Genomic DNA, 25000 nt, shown 5'->3' with positions numbered 1-25000 from the left:
GTATTTAGTGTCAAATGCATTGTTTCCTTTAGGGTAGAATTTCTACTTCGATTATAAATAACTGATAAGACTGCATATTAGAAATTAGAGAGTAAAAAATATTTCTTTCGGCAAAAATTCTTCATAAGCCTGTAATAGATAATACAAAACAGTAAAACGCTGTATCTGATAACAGTAACGATACAAACATACACACGCATGCGCACTTATATTAAAACGCTGTATTAATGTACGTCATTTTATCTCTTATCTTATCCTTCTGTTGTTCCAGTCTTTAGACCGTGGCCGGGCTGGGGCACCGCTTTGAAGAAAATTTAGTCGAATGAATCGACTCCAGTGCTTAATTATTTTAAGTCTGGTACTTATTCTCTCGCTGTATTTTACCGAACCGCTAGGTTGCAGGACGTGAAGACATCAACACCAGTTGTCAAATGTTAAACAGTGGCAGGACACAAACACAGATAAACACACACACACGCACACACACACACACACACACACACACACACACACACACACACACACACACATACGACGGGCTTTTTTCAGTTTCCGTCTATTAAATCTAATCGATCTTGCATGTATGTGTGCGTGTGTGTGTGTGTGTGTGTAACTTTGTGTCTATGTTTGTCTCTCATCATTGTTTGACAGCCGGTGTTGGTCTGTTTACGTCTAGGTAACCTAGCGACTCAGCAAACAGACCGATAAATTAAGTGTCAGGTTTTAAAAAGAATATGCAGTGAGAATTCGATCGTTTGATTAACAAAGCGGTGCTCCAGCATGGGCCGCTGTCCAATGACTAAAACAAGAAAAATATAACAGTTAAAAGACAAAATTATATATTTGGTGATTTCGAAGTAATTTCCATTCACCGTTGGAAATTATGAAGGCGCGTGGCTTAGTGGTACCGGGTATTCGACTCGCGATCATAGGGTCACGAGTTCGATTCCTGACTGCACGTTGTGTTCTTGAGCAAGACACTTTATTTCACGTTGCTCGAGTTCACTCAGCTGGCAAAAAATGAGTAGTACATGTATTTCAAGGGGCCAGCCTTGTCACAATTTCTGTCACGCAGAATCTCCCGAGAAGTGTGTGAAGGGGTGCGTGTGTCTGTGGAGTGCTCAGCCACTTGCACGTTAATCTCGTGAGCAGACTGTTCCGCTGATCGGATCAACTGGAACCCGCGTCGTCGTAAGCGACGGAGTGCCAGCGGAACTTTTAATATCACTGGAAATATTATTTTCTACTCTAGGCATAAGGTCCGAAATTTTGGAGGAGGGGCCAGTCGATTGGATCGACCTCAGTACGCAGCTGGTACTTAATTTATCGATTCCGAAAGGATGAAAGGCAAAGTCGACCTTGGCTGAATTTTTACTTAGAACGTAAAGACAGACGAAATACCACTAAGCATTTCGCACAGCACACTAACGTTTCTGCAAGCTCACCGCCTTACTTCACTAGAAACATTCTTTTCTACTCTAAGCACAAGGCCCGAAATTTTTTGAGAGGGGGCCAGTCGAATATATCGACTCCATACGCAACTGGTACTTAGTTTATCGACTTCGAAAGGATGAAAGGCAAAGTCTAACTCGGTGGAATTTGAACTTAAAACGTAAAGACAGACGAAATACAGCTATTCATTTCGCCCGGCGTGCTAACGATTCTGCCAGCTCACCGCCTTACATCACTGGAAATATTCACACATCAACGAATAGATGCTGCCACCATTCTCTCTAACATTTCTTTTCCTTACCTGCTTCTCCGTCTTCAAGTTATGTCTTTAATATGTTTCCATTCCAGCATAATAAGATGTCAAAACACAAATTAAAAATAGAGTAAAGCTTGGAGCATCTAACACACTATTTTCTATTTATATCGCAACGAACTTTTAAATTCTGCATCGAGTCCAGCCGCTGCGATTAAACATTGACTTTCCTCCTTATGAGGTCGATAAAATATGTAGTTGGCAGTCATGTATTGAGATCGATATAACAAACTACACCACTGTCACAAAATGTGTTTTTGTGTCTGTTGAAAATCAATATTACTGTGATTTCTCTATTTTCGAAAGACACGAGACAATTTTAACAGCTATTAGGTTTTTGTTTTTATTCTCAGACGTAGGAGGACATATGAATAAACATCTATACCGTACAAAATTTACTAAGCAACTCCAACCTCAGTCATTGGAATTCATGCTACTGTGCCTGTTTTAGGCTGCTGTCCTTATTTTTTCCCCATAAATTTGTGCGACAGAAATTTTAAAATTATTTCATGAGTTTCAAGCATGTAGTTTCCAGTTCAATTCCACGGTACGGCATCGTGGGAGATGTCTTCTGTAACAGCCCAACGTCGACCAATGCATTATGAAAGAAATTAGTGTGTGTGTGTGTGTGTGTGCGTGTGTGTGTGTGTGTGTGTGTATGTGTGAGTGTGAGTGTGTACGCGTGTGTGCTTGTGTGCGTGTGTGTGTGTTTGTGTGTGTGTCTGTGTTTTTTCCCCACCACGTATCCGGACCATAGCGATGTCAGCAAAATATTCCGATAGACTAAGTCCCTGATTGAGCAAATCAGTACCAGGATGGGTTTCTTTAAGTACTCGAAGGTCCTGCATGACAGCAATTAAATGGCTGAGCATGATGTATAAAGTACAAGGTTAAAAAAAAGAAAAGAAATTCATGATCATAAACTACGCTCCATTTCTAACCAATAGGCTCCGTTAGACTATATTAAGCTGATGTGTACAAATAGGCCGAAACATATATCCGTGCTTGTCTCTTGCCTACAAGCAAAAATCAGTATACACTTTACCCAAGCATGTAATGATTTATTGCGAAAATTCTAATTTTTATTGCTTTAGTTGAACTTCTCTTTTACTTGGGAGTCCCAAACAACAATTGAGTTCAAACATTTTGTTTCATTTCTCCTATTCGGTAGAAAAAAAACATCAATACCTTACGAAGTTGATGTATACAGCATCCGTTGCATTACATTATATAGTACATATATGTAGATAAATGCAGAAGTAGATTAGCATGTTGATGGACGCCAGGACATAGGTATAGATATCAAAGTACATAAATACTCACACATACATACATACATATACTTTAATACACACACAGACACAAACATACGATTAATGTAAAATAAAGCTGAAGCAAATTAACACCAAATATGCAGTGCGTGTGTTTTTATTGGCTAAACTGGCAACATGACCATCCCCAAATACAAGAATATATATATATATATATATATATATATATGTATATATATATATATATATATATATATATATATATATATATATATATATATATATATATATATATATATATATGTAATACACACACACACACACACACACACACACACACACACACACATATATATATATATGTAATATACATATATATATATGTATTATAAAACGAATGATGTTATACATCGCTAATCACAATGCACTTCACATTCCTTTCGCTTTCGAACGATGCCATGCCACAGGCTAGGCGAGCAGTCCAACGTTTCCCTTGGTTGCAGGGCCATTCCGTTGCACTGTTAGCAATTAAGGGCTGAGTGGACTGGAGCAACAGGAAAAGAAGAGCCTCGCTCACGAAATCAACTTACCGTCCCGTCCGGGAATTGAACGCACGATCTAGTGATCGTGAGAGCAACCCCGAATTACTCCGCACACCCCACGCGCACACTCACACACATAAGTGGCATGCCAGCGAAATGCATTATAACTCCCTCATAGCCCCACGAATAAATTATGCAACTTTCTATCTTACGATGCTTACAGTACGTAATTAGCAGCCATTTTGTGTCTTTTTTTTTAACTAAGAACACCGATAACACACACACACACACTTACACAGACATGTGCTCGCTCGCATACATACAAGCGCATACACACATATATCGTAAAGGCATTAGAATTTGTTTATATCCGCCTATATTTATATCTCGTGTCCCATTCCATTGTGAAACTAAAATCAATGTGTTTACTCTACAGGGACGGCTACAATCAATTTACATGGACTGTCAGTTTTTACTCAACCTGTCTGTTAGGGTTATGATTGATATGTGCTTTGTATTAGTACCACTCGATCAGTTTGTGCTTCTGTGTGCGTGTGTATGAGTGTGTGTGCATGCGTGTGCATATCTACGTATCTGTCTATGTCACTATTTGTGTGTGTCCGAGTATATGTTGTTAGGTATTAGTGTCCCCAGTCAAGCCGTGTGTATATTACAGATTGTTTATGAGTCTACATAACTCTGTTTCTCTAAGTCTGACCGTGGATGTATGTCTTAGCATAAACTAATGTTTGTGATTACGCGAGTATATATGTTATTTCTGTAACTGTATTGTAAGTGGCTGGAATGAATTGAGAGACAAGTTCTTCTAACTTATGAGAATTTTCAGTAATTTATCTATAATATTCGTGTCTGATTGTTAATTTTATTACTTCAGAGGTGTTTCCTACAGTTGAGGTGAGGAGGTTAGTGTAATGTAAATGTATATTTGTGCATGTATGTATGTATTATTGAATGAGAGAGCCGCACACGCCATCAAAGTGACGCTACGATACAAATATACGAAACCTAATATAGCTTGCCATCTTAACTATCCGTCTGATAAGGGTACAGCAGTCTTCAAAATCCGCCGAAGTCGACTTTGCCTTTCATCCTCTCGGGATCGATTAAATAAGTACCAGTTACGCGATGGGGTCGATGTAATCGACTTAATCCCTTCCTCTCAAATTTGTGCTTCCAGTAGAAATGGTGCATTACGCAGCATGGTGACTGCATATCAGCATAAACAACACATGACTCTACAGATAGAGCCTAGTTACAATTTTCTTCAGGTCAAATAACCCATCTGCTCCAAAGTTCCCTGAATAAGGGTTGTTTAAGGATGATGAACGAAACACCCATGTTTTAATAGGTGAATTATTCAAATCGCAAATAATCCCTTTCATTATATGAAAGTAACTGACAAGCAAATCTTTGGTATTGATCAGAATATTTGCTGTAGCCCATCTTTAACACCAAGACAAAGCACATACATATAACACGTCCAATCAGTTAAGATCAGAAGCCACGAGAGCCACTGACTGCTATTGCATAAAGGCATATGATGTATGTATGTATGTATATACATACAGCTGGAGATTGCTCTACATATTGCATTTAATGTAATGCTCGCATTACTTAAATAGATGGAGTAGCATGAAACGGGCGTACTGCAATCATCTTTGAAATCCGTGTTGCTTATTTTGATTTTTTGATCACCTCGTTTTTGGAATGGTTTTTGTATAATACCATACCATACTATATTCTGGTGTCTAAACATAAGTACCATATTCAATCTTGAATCTAAATCTAAACTTTCTATGCATGTATGTATGTATGTATGTATGTATGTAGGAGAATATACGAAAAAACAACAACAGACGAGGACAGTTGGTGTAAATAACAAAAGGATGTATTAGTATGACGCTCGGGAATACGGAAAGTCTTTGACGTTTCGAGCTACGCTCTTCAACAGAAAGAATACGGAGACAAGGAGAAAAACACGGAGAAAAAAAATTGAATAGTGTTCAGTCAACGGTCAATCATAATATGTATGTATGTATGTATGTATGTATGTATGTACGTATGTATGTATGAGTGTGTGTGTGTGTATATATGTATGTATGTACATATGTGTCTGAATTTGTGATATGGACCCTATACGCAATGTCATATTTAATCCTGTAACATTATGATTGAGCTCCACTTTCATGTGCATTTTAATTTTTATTAATACTGTAACAGGCATCCGAACCACCAAATTTTGATGTTCCTTAATTGCGGGTAACCGAAAAACTTAAAAAATTAACATTAACTCTTACAAGCAGGCTTCTGAAAAAAAAAAAAAAAAAAAAACGTTGAAGTGGAAATCATTATTTCCAATTAGGAAACATTTTTTTATAAACAACTGGACATTTGGATTTGATTGATACTGCCCAATAATTTTCTTTGAATAGATATTAAACTGACTGATAGCTAGCCAAAAAACAAAATGACTTTACGACAGTAGGAAGTTAAGATTGTTGATGGCTATCTGTCAAATTTAAATAAGGCCTTCTACGGAGGGAGAAACGAGAGAGCAGATGTGACGAACGCAATTAACCGTTTACAAAAATCGCTATTCTGCATTCGCTGTTTGTTATGAGAACATGATTTGTCAGAAATCAAGAACTCCTCCATGAACGATCTGAACTGGAACTAAATTTAAAGTTACACTAAGGCAGATGACACTCGCATTCTTCTTACACACTCTCTCTGCTTCTCTTTCTCTTTCTCTCTCTCTCACTCTCTCTCTCTCTCTCTCACTCTATTACTATCTATCTCTGTCTCTACCGTTCATCCTTCCATTATTACTGAACCAGTTAACATCTACACCACTGTAAGCGTGGCTATGTGGTAAGAGGTTTGCTTCCCAATCACATGGTTCGTGGGTCAGTCCCACGTTACGCAAGTGCGTTCTACTGAAGCCTCGGGCCAACCAACGTTTTGTGAATAGAGTTGGTGACGGACACTGAAAGAAACCCTATATATATATATATATATATATATATATATATATTATATATATATATATATATATGGAAAAGAAACACGAAAATGCTACTTTCTTAAAATTAGGTACATTTAAATTTGTTTATATAAATACATTAAAAAAATGTTTTTGTGTTACATGTTTCGGTTGTCTATAAACCTTAACAAAATCATGTACTTAAATGAAATATGTTGAGAAAAAAGATGATTAATAAAATAAACGGTCATAGTGAACTTCTTTTTCCTATAAGAGCACGTAGCAATTTCCATTAGTTTACGTGGCATTGCTAGTAGCAAATTCAGCTGTTTTCTGTGATGGTAAATTAAGTAGTGTGGTCAAAATTGTTTTCAAAAGGAGTGGCCGTGGTAGTCAAATAAGCAGTAGTAGCAATAATATCTCCCCTGAGGTCATCACCGAAGTGGATTTATTTAATCTCTTATCTTTATTTCTTATGAATAATATACATATCGTTTCAGTGTTCCGAGCTTAAAGAATTTAGACTAGGTCGATACTTTCTTAGGAAATGCATTTCCTTGCTAATGCGTTTATTTTGGTTAGCACTGTCTTTGAATTTGTATAATGGAAAAGTTGTGAAATTGTGATATTTATTTGATGCACTACTTTATTATCTCCCCCTTCTTCCTAGCTCTCCTGTGTGACACCTCTGTCCGGCATTCGCCATGACAGATTACTAGCCACTAAACCTTTCGTATATTATCTCCCTGTTTATTTCTGTGTTCCCTTATGCCGAAGAGCGGAGGCTCGAAACGTAAAAGACTTTCTCACTTCCCGAGCGTTAAACTAATACATCTGTTTGTTCTTTATACACCCGTCTTCGTCTTTTGGTTTTTGTAAATTCTCACTACACACTCACACACACACACACACACACACACACACACACACACACACACACACACACACACACAGGGTGTGATGGGTAAACTATCGTCATTTTACATATTTAGATTAGCGCATGCGCGTTGTATGACGCAATTCAGTCTGTCACAAATTTAGAACCGACATGTTGTAGTGCTTGGCAATCGCGCCGAATGCTTCAATACAAACATTTCAGAGTGTTTGGGTGTCAATCTAGGTACAATGTAATCTGAGGACATGCACCGAGAGTGATAAAAATCAAGCATCCAGTCAACATCATAGTATTTGGAGTGATCTCTAGTGATGGCTAGTTGTCTCTCCATGCATATTCCCACACAGCCTCACACTCAACACAGAGGCCTACACCCCCTGCCTGGAGGAGGTAGTACTGCCCTGGGTCAAAAGGGTGGCTGCTGGAAGACCCTACGTCTGGCGAGAGGAATCTGCACCATGTGACACAAGTAAGCGAACCTTGTCATGGCTGTCAGACAATTCCCGCGACCATATCATCCCTTAAATATGGCCACCTAACTCTCCAGACTGCAATCCATTTAATCATTATGTGTGGGGCACAGCTGAGTGTCAGACCAACAAAACTCCTTGTAACATGAAAGATGAACTGAAGTGAAGGCAAGGATTATGGTGGCATTCACCAACTTAAACAAGGAGACCATCCAGAAGAGTTGCAGAAATTTCCAGCTTGCAAAAACAACAAAGGCGAAAGCCCTCAGTGAAAATCTCACGAGACCAGTGCCTTGTATTCGAAGAGGTTTGACCGATTTTTTGCACCGATTGCACGTCCACACTTGTGTGGTTTTCTCAATAAACACTTCACATATCCTTAAAATTCCCACTTTATCAACAACCAGTTCCCAGCAACGAGTCATATAAATATCGTTAGCATGTCCCTCTTGGTCTTCATTTTTAATATATTATTTACATTTCATGCTCTTTTGGTGGGTGGGCGGACGCTTGGCATATTCATTTATTGCTGGTTGCGCACATATCTACATGGAAACCTACAGACTGCCCCGCACACATCAACGGAGATTTTAACTCATTCTACTTTGCTCATTCCTCTCCACACTTTACTTTCATGAACGTGAAAACAGCTGGCTCTTTCGCTCGTTCTGTTGACAGTAATTTTCGCTTTGCACACTATTTCCTGGTGACCACGTAGTATCACGTGTTTATGCCACGCAAGATAACAATGCTAAAGTTATTGAAATACTCCTCTTCAGAGATATTCTACGCGTACATAGTAATGAGACAAAGTAAACAGATTTGTCCCACGCAACATGGTAACTGACTAAATAAATAACCATCATAGATTCTAGGAAAACATTATTATTTGGGAAGAAGTAATTTCGTTTTTATTTGCTGCTTGAAACGTATAAGAGAGTTCATACAATTTATATTATTGTATGTCTTCTATATTTATTGTTGAACAAAATATTTGTAATTGATTGTTATTGTTGGCACTCCGTCGCTTACGACGTCGAGGGTTCCAGTTGATCCGATCAACGGAACAGCCTGCTCGTGAAATTAACGTGCAAGTGTATCCTTAACGTAGTTCTCGGGGATGTTCAGCGTGACACAATGTGACAAGGCTGACCCTTTGAATTATAGGTACAGCTGGAACAGGAAATAAGAGAAAGTTGTGGTGAAAGAGTACATCAGGGTTCGCCACCATCCCCTGCCGGAGCCTCGTGGAGCTTTAGGTGTTTTCGCTTAATAAACACTCACAACGCCCGGTCTGGGAATAGAAACCGCAAGTCCGCTGCCCTAACCACTGGGCCATTGCGTCTCTACAGATATTTTAAATTAAAGGTTAGGTTAAAACGCTTGAAAGAAAACTTCTGAAATAATATTTTATTATCAATTTTCTCGTTGCATTTAGATTCTTGTACGTAAAATAACACTTTCACCAAACATATGACACTCGAAATAATAAATTAATTCGGACTCGGGTGCATACAATTCAAAATCGCCAATTACTTTATTGTTACGTCATATTATTGCTACTGCTTTTGTTTCAAGATTTTATCAAAAATAGCCATTGTCTTTTCACTCGACACATCTTACGTTTCTTTTAAAATATAAGTCTGGTTAATGTTTATAGACTAGAAACAAGAAATTAAATAATCTCCTCTATGTTGCTGTCATTTATATGACTAAACCGAGGAAAGTCATCGTTTAGAGAAAGATTTTGATGTCATAAACTTGAAAGAGCAGAAAAAATTATAACCAGGCATTAAAATTTGCTCAGTCCTCTTACATACAAATTAGCACCGATATACTTCAATATACACGGAAATAAAACTTCAGTGCCTGTATCCAATACTTGTAACTGGCAGTAACTTTACTAATTCATAAATGATGTTTTTTTTCCTTTTTGTTTTATAGTGACTAATTCATTTATTCCGCTGAACTTCACAAAGGATAATAACATATTCTGTGGCGAGATATGATAGATTTTTATTGTTTCACACCTAACAGCAGTGCAAAGCTGAGAACATTTCGGTGTTAAAAGAAACATGAATGACAAAAAAGAAAAAGAAAAAGAAAAACAAAGACAAAAAAGCGATACAAAGACATATGGACTTATATTGCTTACGTTGCAAAATATTAAAGAATTGCCAGGGTGTTGAATAAAAAAAGACGTGATTCTATATTTCGGTTTTCGCCAGGGTTTAACACTTTACACACCGCGTGTATTTCTGAAATGATTCTCTTGTAGGTTTGGAAATTAATCCTACATATATACATACATATATACATACACACACATACGTACGTAAATATGTTCATACATATATATTGATATTGAAAATGCACCTGAATCTCATAACGTGTAGTCGTTTTAAAATATGAAATAGATTTATTTAAATACCAAACCGGCTCCGATAATTCTTTGTTTATCAACGTTAATTTGTTTTTTAATAAATTAATAAGAAAAGGGTTTTGTAAAGTTTAAAGTTACGACTGAAAATTCGGGTAAAAAATGTTTACCAAATCAAATGTATATAGAAATTCCAGTGAGTTTCACAGCGATGGGCAGTAATATAAGATCAAATTTTCGATGAAATTCATAACAGGCGCAGATGAATGCAAGTTTAGTAGTATTGGGTTCCATTATAAATTAGATACGATGAAGTTTTTAAAAAAAAAGTCAGAGGGAAAATGGGGAGACAAATGTCATTGTATGTCGTTGTGCATGAACGAAGGTTCAACGTCACAGGATTTGTTGATGAGAGTTCTAAATCTTTTGAGCTAAAATTGCTTTGTGTATGTATATATATATATATGTATATATATATATATATATATATATATATATATATATATATATATATATATATATATATATATATATATATATATATATATATATAATATTACAGAGATGTAATTGCATAGCAAGTGACCTGATTTGAGATCGTGTGCTGGAACGAAAACAATTGCAGCGTGGAAGGTGTTTATAAGCTATTTAAGAAACACACACAAACTGTTAGATTCGCTTCAACATTCAAATTTAATTTGCCAAAATATTTTCGTCGCTTTGAGACTGCGATCTGTTCACTGATGCAGCACGGAATTTTGTCAGTGAACAGGTCGCGGTCTGAAAGCGACGAAAATATTTTGACAAATTAAATTTGAATGTTGTAGTGAATCTAACGGTTTTTTTGTGTTTTTTAAATGGCTTATTAACACTTCCCACGCTGCAATTGTTTATATATATATATATATATATATATATATATATATATACCACGGACCTCTCTCAGTTTTCATCGAACAAGTCCACTCACAAGGTTTTGGTCAGCCCGTGGGTGTGGTAGAAGACGCTTGCTCAAGGAATCACGCAGTCACTGGGCATCTTAAAATGGAGTACCGACGATTCAGCGCATGTAATATATGTAAATTATTATTGCACTATATTGGTGTTGGTTGTATATCTAAACCACATGCACATGCAACCTAGAAACTCACCAGTCATGGAATAGATTAACTGTACAGAAACCAATAACATACATATACATGAAACAAACAAGCAAAAAAAAAACATAAACAAATATACACACGACCATACGAAATAACCTTTACCTAAGTTCAATAAGATGCCCTGCGCTGAATTATCTATGCTCTGAATTATGTAAGCGTTGAATTGACTATGCGCTAAATTGTCGGCGTCGAATTGGCGGCATTAAATTGTCGGCGTTGAATTCTCGGTGCTGAACTGTGAGGCACTGAATTTCCGCGTCACGCTTAAAATAATGTTATTTTATCTCGTGAGATTATCTAGAGATTGTAGAAAGATATTCATAATGAATTCTTGCGTATGTGTAAATTGCGGCATCGTTACCGTATTTCGAAGTATTCATTTATTCCGAACTGAGTATTGGCTAAGCAGAGCCCGTTGAAACCTTTTCACATCACTGAATTATATGCTGCATAATCGAAGATTAACGGTACTCTGCGTCCTTAAGTTGTAGTTTAGACAATTAACTGATTGCTGAGGGCGGCGAGCTGGCAGAATCGTTACCGCGCTGGACAAAATTCTGCCAAGGTCGACTTCGGCATTCATCCTATTTTAAGACGTTATTAATGATTTGTAGACACACTGTGTTTCGTTACTTAACCATATTATGCTATAATATATATTAAACGCTACAGGAGTAGCTGTGTGGTAAGTAGCTTGATTACCAACCACATGGTTTCAGGTTCATTCCCACTGCGTGGCACCTTGGGCAAGTGTCTTCTACTATCGCCTCGGGCCGACCAAAGCGTTGTAAGTGGATTTGGTAGACAGAAACTGAAAGTAGCCTATCGTGTATATATATATATATATATATATATATATATATATATATATATATATATATGTGTGTGTGTGTGTGTGTGTGTGTGTGTGTGTGTGTGTGTGTGTGTGTGTATGTTTGAGTTTCTGTGTTTGTCCCCCCAACATCGCTTGACAACCGATGCTGGTGTCTTTACGTCCCTGTAACGTAGCAATCCGATAGAATAAGTACTAGGCTTCTAAAGAATGAGTTCTGGAGTCGATTTGCTCGACTCTAGGCGGTGCTCCAGCATGGCCCCAGTCAAATGACTGAAACAAGTAAAAGAGCAAAAGAGTAAAAGAGTAAGTCAGTGCCGCGTACCACTATGTTAGCAGTGCATGTAAATCCCGTATTAAGGTCATTTCTATAGATTTGTTTTTCAGAAAATCTATAGGGATGACCTTAACATGTATTTTAAGAACCGGTTGATTACTGGGGCCGGCGTAATAGACTTACATCATGCCCGAAATTGCTGGCTTTGTACCAAAACTGGAAAGGAATATTAACTACTTCATATACGGTCAGATTAAACTTTAACTGTTCCTTAATGAAAGATGTCATTAAATATTTAAATAACTGCATTAAGATACAAAGCACTTTGTTAACATATTTAATTAAGAAAAACAACCTCTTGATTATTCGGTCACTTATTTACATATCAAATTGGGTAATTTAAACTTCAAATTAATTTAACTATTTCAAATAAACTATATTTGCCGTGTGCATAATTTGGCGTTGGCATTAATCATCGCTCATTGATTAGTTCATACGGACACCTTGTCACTCTGTCTAGCTACTTCACTTCTCTGTTATATTTCTTCTGCATCATATGTTTGTGTTTTATCTGAAAATTTCACTTACGTAAAACATTGAAGTCAAGTAATTGGTCGAGAAATTCTCACCGAATGATTTTCTTTGCGTCTTTCGTAATTTAATTTTGTTCGTTCCTCAGCCAACCACTCCAGCCAACTTCTTTCTCGGTATGAAACATTGATTCGGAGGATTCCCAATTTGGCTGTGGAAGCATTTTAAATGTTTTATCCAAAAGACTTCGATTCCATCCGATTCTGGGCCTTTGCTACTGCTACTACTACTACTACTACTACTACTACTACTACTACTACTACTACTACTACTACTACTACTGCCACTGATATTGTTGCTGCTGTTGTTACTACTACTACTACTACTACTACTACTACTACTACTACTACTACTACTGCTGCTGCTGCTGCTGCTGCTGCTGTCAATACTACTAATTCTATTCCTACTGTGCTGCTGCTGCTGCTACTACTACTACTACTACTACTACTACTACTACTACTACTACTACTACGACTACTACTATACACGTCCAGACCAGATAAATCGGGACACTGAACTCCATTTTTCATTGGGGCCCAATATAAGCGGAGCAGACATGTTTACTCTGTAACATAAAGAAGACAACTGGAGCGATCAAGGCCAAACCTCGTTACTTAACTACAAAAGTACCGCCTTTTGGTACGCATGCGCTGACGGCAGGGCAGCCAACCAATACAAAGGGTGAATAATGTTTTCCTTGCGCTGTCAGAATCTTTAGCACGCCGGATAACATTCTTAGCGCCATTCCGTCCGTCTTTATGCTCTAAGTTCAAATTCCACATAGACTGTTTTTGCCTTTCATCCTTTCGGGGTTGATAAATTAAGTAGTAATGAAACATTGGGTTCGGTGTACGCGCCTTAACCCCTCCCAGTCAGTCTTTACGCTTTGAGTTGAAATTCCACCGAGGTCGACTTTGCTTTTCATTATTTCGGGGTCGATAAAATAAGTACCAGTTGAGCACAGGGGTTCGATATAATCGATTCAACTCCCCCACCCCTCATCGGGACTCCGAACTTGCTGGCGCTGAGCTAAAATTTGAAATCATTATTGTGATTATCATGGTGGTGTCTGCGTGTGTGTGAGGGGTGATGATGATGATGGTGATGATGATGGTGACGATGATGATGATGATGATGATGATGATGATGATGATGATGATGATGATTACGATAATTATTGTGATGATGATGATGATCATCATCATGGTGATGATGGTGCAAAATAAGAAGAAATGATATAGACATAAAAAAAAACATTGATGCTGTCTTTGCATCAAGCTTCAACATGTATTATATCGAATGCATGAAATTAAGACTAATTCTTAGAACGCACTTGGCACCGTAACAGAAAATTGATTTTCCATGCGTGGGCGGCACCAAAACTTATCTTCTACGATCGAAATCCTAATGTATCTGACGTTGTGTTTAGAATTTATCTCGGATTCACATACCGCAGAGGAACGAAAATAATTATTGATGTACTGTATTGGCGCACGTTTAAGCCTCGCTGTTAAACTGATGCTTTAGCTGTGTGCTGTTACAATGCGAAAAGTGGAGAAATATTTTTGTCATTACAATCGTATATCTGTGTGTGTATATGTGTATAAATACACACACACATACACATGCACACGCACACATATATATACATACACACATACATTTATTTATATTCATTATATATAGATGTATATCGTTATGTATGTATGGCTATCTAAATATATATATATGTGTGTTTGTGCAAATATATATCCACACATATATATACGTGTATATGATATATACGTATGTACATATACATTCGCGCGTGCGTGACTGTGTATGTGTGTGTATGTATATATATACACACACACATATGTATGTATATATACGTATAGATATACATACATACATATATACATACATATAGATAGATAGATAGATAGATAGATAGATAGATAGATAGATAGATAGATAGACAGACAGACATACAGACAGACAGACACAGAAAAATAGATAGATGGATAAACGTACACATACTTGTGTGAGTATATATATGTTTGTGGCTGTGAAGAGTGAAGTAGTGGAGAGTTTCTAGAATTTGATTTTCATCACCCTGTATATTTTATCATTCCGTCTTGCCTGCTTTCGCTATGTAAATATTTTCTTAATTCTTCAGACTAAGACACTTAATGGATCTAGACAAATCCTACACTGTTTGTTTACCAGTTTTTAAAATCAGCTATTTCCCGTTAATCTTGCACTAGCAGAGAATATTGAAATCATATAAACTCTGGCGACTTTATTTGAAGAAGGGAAAAAGGAAATTCTAAAAAAAAAAAAAGAACTTTTCTAATGTTTGCAGAAGAGATTCAGAAATGTCACCTGAAATTAACTCTGGAATCGATGGTTCTTACGTTATGCAGGAAATATAAAAATATAAGAATTAAAACAAGGGAGCAAACCCTGCTTGTCCATTTATATAAATATAAATATACATACATACCTGCACACACACACGTACACACACACACACACACACACATATGTACGTAGGTAGGTATGTAAATTTATTTGTACATACGTAAGAAGGTATGTATATATATATATGTATGTTTGTATGCATGTATACATGCATGTATGAATGTATGTATATATGTATCTACGTACGTACGAACGTATTTATGTACGTACGTACGTACGTACGTACGTACGTATGGTGGAGGCGCAATGGCCCACTGGTTAGGGCAGCGGTTTCGATTCTCAGACCGGGCGTTGTGAGTGTTTATTGAGTTAAAACACCTAAAGTTCCACAAAGCTCCGGCAGGGAGTGGTGGCGAACCCTGCTGTACTCTTTCACCATAACTTTCTCTCACTCTTTCTTCCTGTTTCTGTTGTGCCTGTATTTCAAAGGACCAGCCTTGTCACACACTGTGTCACGCTGAATATCCCCGAGAACTACGTTAAGGGTACACGTGCCTGTGGAAGAAGTTTTGGGACAGTAGAAATCAGGAAGGGCATCTTCCAAGGGCACTGCCTGTCCCCACTGATCTTTATACTGTGCTTCATACCACCAACACTGATTCTGAGGAAAGCAAAATCTGGGTACGTATTCAAAAGTCGCCAACAAAAAGTCAACCATTTGTTATTGATGGATGACCTCAAACTTTATGGCAAAGATGAAGCCCAAGTCAGTTCCCTCGTTGATACGGTATATACTATGAATGCTGATATGAGAATGGAGTTAGGACTGAGAAAGTGTGGTGTGTTAGACTTGAAGAGAAGCAAAATCAAATGTATGATCGGGCTAACGATACCATCGGGGGAGGTTATGAAGCACATAGAAGAGACGGCCTATAAGTACTTGGGGATTTTTGAAATGGATAACTGATGGAGAAAGAAATGCCAGAAAAATTTAAGGTGGAGTAGTTGTGTGTGTATAAATTAAGTACCAGCTGCGTAGTTGAGTCGATCTAATCGACTGCCCCTCCTCTCCCACCAAATTTCGGGACTTGTGCCTAGATTAGAAAAGAATATTCCGAAAGGATGAAACGCAAAGTAACTCTGGTGGAATTTGAACTCAGAACATAACGTCGGATAAAATGTCGCTAAGCATTTTGTCCGGCGTAGAAAGTATTCTGTTAAGTTGCTACCTTAAGACTAAAAGCAGTAGCGGGATGCATGAAGAGCAGTAAGGATACTCTCAAGCAGTACGCCATGATGCTCTGCGTGACGGGAACCGGACTGGCGCGAAGACATTTAGCTTTATTACACATAACAACTCCAGCTTCCTGTTAAAATATATGTACCAGAGAAAGAATTGGACGTTGAGGAGAAATCGAATAATTGATACGTGTCTAGAGTGTGTCTGTGTATGTGTGTGCGTGTACGTGTGTTTCTATTGCACATAAATATCATAAACAAGGAAAACTTACATCAACATAAACAACAGCAACAGCATAATCGATACTAACGTCAATGATAATAATAATAATAATAATAATAATATTAATAATAATAATAATAATAATGATAATAAAATAATAATGATAATAATAATAATAATAATAATAATAATAATAATAATAATAATAATAATAATAATATTAATAATAATAATAATAATGATAATAATAATAATAATACTAATAATAATAATAATAATAATAATAATAATAATAATAATATAACTCGAATGTGGTATCTAAAAACAGAAACAATTCCTATCATAGTAGGTGCCTTAGGTATAATAAAAAAATATTCAGACAAATACATAACAAAAATACCAGGACTTACAAATATATATAACATACAGAAAATTGCACTACTTGGTACTGCACACATTCTACGCAAAACACTTTCAATACAGTAAACATAAGAGCACCACAGCAAACCACAGCACATACCCAAGGCGCACAGAGCTGCGCTCGGTAGTGAAGTGAAAGCACGTTATAAAAATAAAGCTACTGAACAATAATAATAATAATAATAATATTGTTGATGTAAATATATTATGTTCGAGCTAGAACATATGGCACAGCCACGGTTGGAATTTTTTTTACCTATAAGGCTATCCAACAACAACAACGCGATGAGGAAGAGGACGACAGTGGTAGTTGTGGTGGCGGAGTTAGCGTTTGTTGAAGCGGTGACAGTGGCGGCGGTAGCAGCGACGGCGGCGAAGACAACAGTAAAGACATTGAGAATTCTGAAGATGATGATCATGATGATGACTATGATGATGATGATGAGAGTGGTGGTTACTGCGATGATGTCTCCTTGAAAAGAAGATATATAAATGTGTGAACTAATCCATTATTTACCCATGTTTTTGTTCACATGTAATATTGGTCGAAGAAAGAAATTAGAAAAGTAAGCTTACACACACATACACACACTCACACTTACACACACAATCACATACTTGCTTACATCTCTCTCTCTCTCTCTCTTTTTCTCTCTCTCTCTCTCTTTTTCTCTCTCTCTCTCTCTTTTTCTCTCTCTCTCTCTCTTTTTTTCTCTCTCTCTCTCTCTCTCTCACACACACACACACACACACACATACACACACACACACACGCACACACAACTAAAATGTATGCAAAAAAAAAACAACTAAAAAACATTGTAAAATATACACGATGATAATAGGGCGTTAAGTTGCTTGGTAACTAAAGAATTGAAAGTTTGTCATCTTGAAGGATGTAAACAGCGCTTAAAAGCAAATTGACAAACGACTTATTTTTGTAAATTCAGGACTAAAAAGATTGGTTGAAGACATTAAGGTTGCCCAGAAACACCTTTGATGAGAAATAATTCTTAATATGGTAGTGAGTTGTTGACGTCAAAGATGGAGGACGTTACAACCCTAATATACTTAATAGATATACGTGAGCCCAGAGAAATAATGCTTGTGCTGCTTTGGAATATTAAATATCGTTGGAATTTGAGAAGACATTGAAGAGCTTAATTCACGGAGACGACTCTCGTTGTTAAGAGTAAAGGGAATTTAAAAGAAGGAATTTTGAAATGTTTATGCTAAGTTACCGTATTGAAGAAACTATCAACGTAGATTATATACGACTGTGTGGTAAAGACGCCCGATTTGCAGTTTTGCAACCAAGTGGTGAGGGGTTCAGTTCCAAAGCGCATCACCTTGCCTTATGAATACATTTGGTAGACGGAGGCTGATTGTATGCCTCTCGCGCATATACATTTTCATTCATGTGCGTTAACTACAGCATTAGAGCATTTTAGCTCTTATTTCTAGCAATGTAGGAATTTTCTAATATCTTAGTCATATCTGGTGACAATTATAAATCTCATTTTTGGTGATACATCGCAACCTACTGTTTATACATTGATTTTATGTATAAACATTAGCGAATTGCTAAATCATCCATTAATGTGGATGACAAAAACATATATACTAATAGAGAAGCAAGGCACAAAAAAAAAATGAGATCGAGAGGGCTTAACTGATGAGGCAACGGAAATTGCTGAAACTGACGTCAATATTAAGAATTCTCGATCGGTACTTCTTGGACGATTCAGGTCCCTGTTAGTGTACATATACGTTCTGAATCATGTGCGTTAACTATAGCATTAGAGTGATTTAGCTCTTATTTCTAGCAATGTAGATGTTCCTTAACACCCTAGTCACATTTAGTGACAATAACGATTCTTCTTTTTGGTGAAACATCGTAAACTGCTGTATATGAATTATATACATGTGTGTGTGTGTGTGTGTGTGTGTGTGTGTGTGTGTGTGTGTGTGTGTACCCTCCACCATCGGTGTTGTTTTGTTTTTAATTCCCCGTAGGCTAGTGGTTTCGCAAAAAAGAATAAGTAAAAGGTTTAATGTGAGTAGTGGAGACGACTTGTTCGACCAAACCCCTTCAAAGATGATACTCCAGCATGGGCACAATCCAATAACGGAAACAACCAAAATATAAACGATATACATACACAATCACACCACACACACACATATACACACACAATCACACACATTCACACACACACACACACATATACACTCGCACAGTCGAAAATACACACACCAACACCCACACATAGACTAGCTTAAAAATCGATACTATTGAAGCCTTCGATCAATCGTGTGCCTAATGTGATTAATTAGTCTTTCAGTTAATCACTCGTTTCATAAAAGAATTACTCATAGTCAATAGGCAAATGTAACAGTTTATCACGTGATCAATATGGAACTCCTTTCTTCGCTGAAGATTGCGAATAATCCATGAAACAGTTAAACCTAACTATCAAACACCTGATCAATTAATCGCTTAATCATTCATTTACACGATGACTAATTTAGTATGACGATCATCAAATCCAATAATTAAGGCACATAAGCTATATTCCTTTCATTTATACCCTAGTTGTCGGTCATGTTTTGCCTGAATCAGATCCATCATGGATGGATGTGAATTTTATAAATACGAGCATCGAGGTGATTTCCAAGCTATTTTAGTGCATCAAATACAGCATGTTCTACAGCGCATTACATATTCTTGGAGGTGTTTGTGTTAGAAATTATGATTTTACATATACATATACATAGGCGCAGGCATTGGTGTGTGGCAAGAAGTTTGCTTCCCAACGACATAGTTCCAGGATCAGTCCCACTGTGCGGGTCCTTGCGCAAGTGTCTTCTACTGTTGCCTCGGGCCAACCAAAGCCTATCGTATGTATATATATATATATATATATATATATATATATATATATATATATATATATATATATATATATATATGCACATATATATATTATATACATAGTGTAAATAGAGTTAGCGGTTATAATAACCGACTAAGGGATAAAATATCCGTATATACTATCGATATCCGTCACCCGTAATATCTATTTATACATACACACGCACACACACAAACACACACACACACACACACACACACACACACACACACACACACACACACACATATTACATGTGTATGTGTACATGTAGATAAATGGATATAGATATATAGATTTAAACATTTATTACATGAAAAAGAAAACGTCAACAAAATCTCTGTAGCATTTACTTTGAAAACCCTTCATTTTAGGCATTTCCAAGCAACCCTGACTGATATGTATTTAACCCCACTGGCAGGGGCACTCTCCCTCTCATTAGCTTTGATAGGTTCTCATTATAATAATATCTGGTCCCGCCAACCACTTCAATGTCCTATATCGAGAAATAGAAGTCTTCAAAATTCAACTAGTAATATGGCCTGGTATTCAGCAGGACATCAGCCAACGCAAATCTCACCACACTTTGAGCAACAAAAATGGAAAAGGGTGGAATATATTCATAATTCATTTTTATAATATTTTGGTCACAACATGAATGTTTTGGACCCTTCTGAGAAACTTGGTGCTTGTACCACCAACTTGATCTTGAAATCCATTCTTAATAATCCAACTTTCATTTTCATAGAAGAATCTGTCTATAAATACCTTGAAGAAGGTCTGCTCTATTCGCTTTGAAATAAATGAATGCTAGCAAGATGGGATCCAAGATACTTGAAGTCATTAAGCGTTGTTTTGCCATCGATGGAACAAATTGGGAGATGAATTCCATCCTCATGTGTAGCCAGGTACTGTCTGCTTTGAGAAACAGACAAACTTCGCACTATTCTCAAACGATATTAACAAGTTTTCCGCATCACGCAAACATTTTATAACATCACGTATTTTTTGGACATATGAATCTATACAAATAAATGCGGACGTACGACATGGTGAATTGCTAATAGCCACTACCAAAGTATTAATTATCCTTTTATTAAAATCAGTAGCGCCGTAGACGCTGTGGTAACCGATTGAATTAACTCCAAGTGTATTATCGACGTCTATATCATTGAACGCCAACAGACTGGAGAAATAAAGTTCTTCGTATAAGCGGGATCTGAAATTGCAACCAAGAAAGAGAATTGCATTACGTCCTTCACTGCATCGCTTTACTGATGCTGAGCATAATGAAAGGAAATGAAAGCAAAACTAATTCATATCAGAAGAAAATATCTCACAATACAGCTTTTACTTCGTACAAATATTTCGCTTGTTTTCTCTCTTTTTTGTGTGTGTATATTATTTATTTATTCTTTATTGCTTACCATTTTAAATTAGAGCAAAAGTGCATACAAATATCAGGCTCATGATCGTTTATCTCATATTTATGGCTGACTTAAACTTATAAATATAATCAATATATTTGAGTGTGTCTATCTATCTATCTATCTAGATAGATAGATAGATATATAGATGGGTGGATAGATGTTTGATAAATATGTAGATTTAAATATATGTATGTAGACATATATACGTATGTATGTATATATGCGTGTATATATGTATATATATATATATATATATATATATATATATATATATATATATATATATATATATATATATATATATATTCTGAATAGCTTATTATAGGTGATATACATGTATACACAGGTAGATATCTAGGGTAGAAAAAATGTGTTAGGGTCATAGTGCAAAGAAGAAAGCTTGTAGAAAAAAAATGAAATATTTTTTTCTTGATAACCTAAAACTATCAAAGTATAGACTTGTGAAAACTCAGTCAACAAGAAACTGGACTACTATCACAAACACGGGAAACTTTCATAAAGTAATATTCCAGCCACGAGGTCAGTAGTCCATTGATATTTAAAAAGCAAACTTAGAAGCAGTGAATAAGAAATGGCTGAGTTCAGATAGTGTATAGCATATCATAGAATACGTAGTTATCGGATAGTGGTATATTTATGGGATTTAAAAGTTTACTTTGTAACTACGAGAGTCCAGGTTCGATTTGAATATGTATTGGTTTGGACAAGTGTCTTTGGATTACCTTTTATTTGTTTCAGTTTTTAGATTACAGTCATGTTGCACCACTGATTTGAAGAAATTCTAGTCGTATGAATCGACCCTGGCACTTTTTGCCGAACCACTAGGTTACAGGGTCGTAAACGTACCAACACCGGTTTTTAAGCTGTGGAGAAGGACAAACACAGACAATGACAAACGCAAACGCACACACACACAGATGCACACACAGACACACGTACAGACGCACATACGCACACATGCACACATGATTTAGTCGACTTACGCCCTCCCCCGAAATTTCTGGCCTTGTGTCAGAATTTGAAACCAATAATAGTGTTCCTGGAACCATTACGCAACGTGAATCAATCTGTTTCTCCTTTATTTGAAGTATTTGATTATAACATGGTTGCTATTTCTAGCAAGTCGAATGACAGCATGGCATCCCTCACGTTGTCTGTCCACCGCTAATAAGCACCAAACATGTTTTATTGTTCGATTTCTTTCGACAACACATTTTCCTTGCAAATTTTTGATTTTATTTTAAACCAACAGTGATTATATATTTTTTTATAAACATCGATATGTAATTAAAGAATAATTCTGTAATTTGATGATGCCATATTTCAGGCAATAACTTGCCTTCATTTTCCTTTAGGCATTCAATTTTCCTCTCTACATTCATAATCTCTAACAGCAGTGGGTTGCAAAAATTGCAACACGCATCGCAATCTTGTTTACTCAGCTTTTTACGTTCTCGTTTCATTTTTTTACAGGATTCGGTATTTGTTTGATTTTTATTCTACAGTTGCCAATAAAAGAACACCAAGCCACTTTAATTCTCTCTCCCTGACACTAACTTAACAAATGTTCATTTTCGCGCCCTCTTTCATTATTAACTGTTTTACAGTTTTGTTATTTAACTCTTGGACAGTCCTGCTTGGTTAGTGTTGTAGCAGGGATTGAAAACCTAAATACCTGGATACGCAGTCAGATATCACGAGCAAACCACCATAGTTTCATATGATCCGTTTATTAACCGACCCATCAGCGTGAAGCAATGGCGTGAGCAGGTATTTTCAAACATTCTACAGCATGTCCACATGGGGATTAACACATATTTTAAAAAATTATTATTTCTTATATTTAATTGTTTATATTATAATTTTATTTACTCCATGCACCCACATTGGGATTAACACATACTTTAAGAAATTATTATTTCTTATATTTAAATGTTTATCTTATAATTTTATTTACTCCATGCACCCACATGGGGATTAACACATATTTTAAGAAATTATTATTTCTTATATTTAATTGTTTGTGTTATAATTCTATTTACTCCATGTACCCACATTGGGATTAACACATATTTTAAGAAATTATTATTTCTTATATTTAAGTGTTTGTGTTATAATTTTATTTACTCCATGTACCCACATGGGAATTAACACATGCTTTAAGAAAGTATTATTTCTTATATTTATTTGTTTATGTTATGATTTTAGTTACTCTATGTACCCAGACCTTGTGGACACCCTGTAGAATGTGACATTCGGTCCTCTATAAAAACCGTTCGGCGCGCATTTTTATCAGCCAGACGACCCTGGGAGATGACTAACACAGATGGTGCACATAGATAACTGGAACTTCCGTCGCAACGAATATAATAATAATTGTTTTCAATTACGTTAGGCAAGCGGCAGCTCACCATATCAATAGCGTGCCATAAACTCCCGACAATATCTCTACCCAAGTATGTAATTGTTACTGTTACTGCTCGTAAAATGCCAACGCAGCTTGTCTATATATATGATAATAAAGTCTTCTGTTAAATGCTCGCAGATGTTGTTCTCTTACTTCTACACGCAGCCAGGAAACATATTTTCATTCGTAAACTCAACCAGTCACCATTACAGACCAAACCAACAACTTACAAACCGCGACCGGTTTAATAGTTTTAATGTCCGTTGTAACGTTGCATATGTTATAATTGATGTTGATGTTCGTTTGTTTGTCTGCACTGTTACTTTGTGTTTTTGCCATCCAGATCTTTGCTACTTTTCTCCAAACTCAAAGACGTTCGTCTTTTAGCCCACTCCCACCCCCTGTCATTTTTTCAATGTAAATAATTTTTCTACTCTAGGCACAAGGCTCGAAATTTTGGGGGAGGGAGCCAGTCAATTAGATCGACCGCAGTACTTGACTGGTACTTAATTTATCGACCCCGAAAGGATGAAAGGCAAAGTCGACCTCCGCGGAATTTGAACTCAGAACATAAAGACAGACGAAATACCGCTAAGCATTTCGCCCGACGTGCTAACGTTTCTCATTTCTTTATTGCCCACAAGAAGCTTAACATAGAGGAGACAAGCAAGGACAGACAAAGGGATTAAGTCGATTACATCGACCCCTGTTCGTAACGTGTACTTAATTTATCGACCCTGAGAGGATGAAAG

This window comes from Octopus bimaculoides, chromosome 3 (assembly GCF_046866305.1).
Source record: "Octopus bimaculoides isolate indiv1 chromosome 3, ASM4686630v1, whole genome shotgun sequence".
In the NCBI taxonomy this organism is placed as follows: domain Eukaryota; kingdom Metazoa; phylum Mollusca; class Cephalopoda; order Octopoda; family Octopodidae; genus Octopus; species Octopus bimaculoides.
This window is presented reverse-complemented; position numbering follows the sequence as displayed.